Source organism: Morus notabilis, unplaced genomic scaffold (assembly GCF_000414095.1).
Source record: "Morus notabilis unplaced genomic scaffold, ASM41409v2 Scaffold985, whole genome shotgun sequence".
NCBI lineage: Eukaryota > Viridiplantae > Streptophyta > Magnoliopsida > Rosales > Moraceae > Morus > Morus notabilis.
Genome location: NW_010356679.1, coordinates 460100 through 460874, shown reverse-complemented (window position 1 = coordinate 460874; position 775 = coordinate 460100).

Sequence of the window (775 nt, the reverse complement as noted above, 5' to 3'; positions counted from 1 at the left end):
GGACTTATGGACCTATAATCCCGAGCTCCAATAAAATTAATAATTAATTAAACACTGTAATTAATTAATTAATTCTATTAGTAGTTACTCCACTACAAACTTGGAATTGAACTCTCGAAATTATAGACATTAATTACTTCTAAACTGCGAAGTCTCCATTTGATATAGTCATTACATATAGATCAATCCTCCATAACTAATTCATAATTAGAGTCAGGTAGAATCCGTTAACCTCTCTAATTATATCTGCATCCTTGAGTACCATTGATTCTCTAATGGATAGTGATTCATAAAACACATTCATGAACCAGAGCATTCTTACTAATCCAAGTACCGAATCAACACTCAAGAGAATTATTTATCTACTTCTTTCTCAATAAGGAATGGATTCCATCTCGTATAATAACATTCCCAGCTACCTATTTCATTATGTCTCCAAAATACAAGGAATATGATTCAGGGTCTCGGAATCCGTACCGAGTAAATCAAAAGACATAAATCCATAAATAGAAGTTTGTTAATAACTCAGGATTAAGATCATCTTATATATGACCATCGGTAGACTCAATCAGAACTTCTATGCTGAACGGAAATTATTAGAAATTCATATTGTGTCTGTGTTCTTGTTCCACATAATCTTATTATGCGAAATACACTCATTTAATATCTCGCCATATTAACAGTGCGGATAACACCGTTCCATTCTAAATGGGAATGACATGTATTAATAATGTTTTAATTAAAGATTCTGAACTTTAATTAAATTCATTATGAA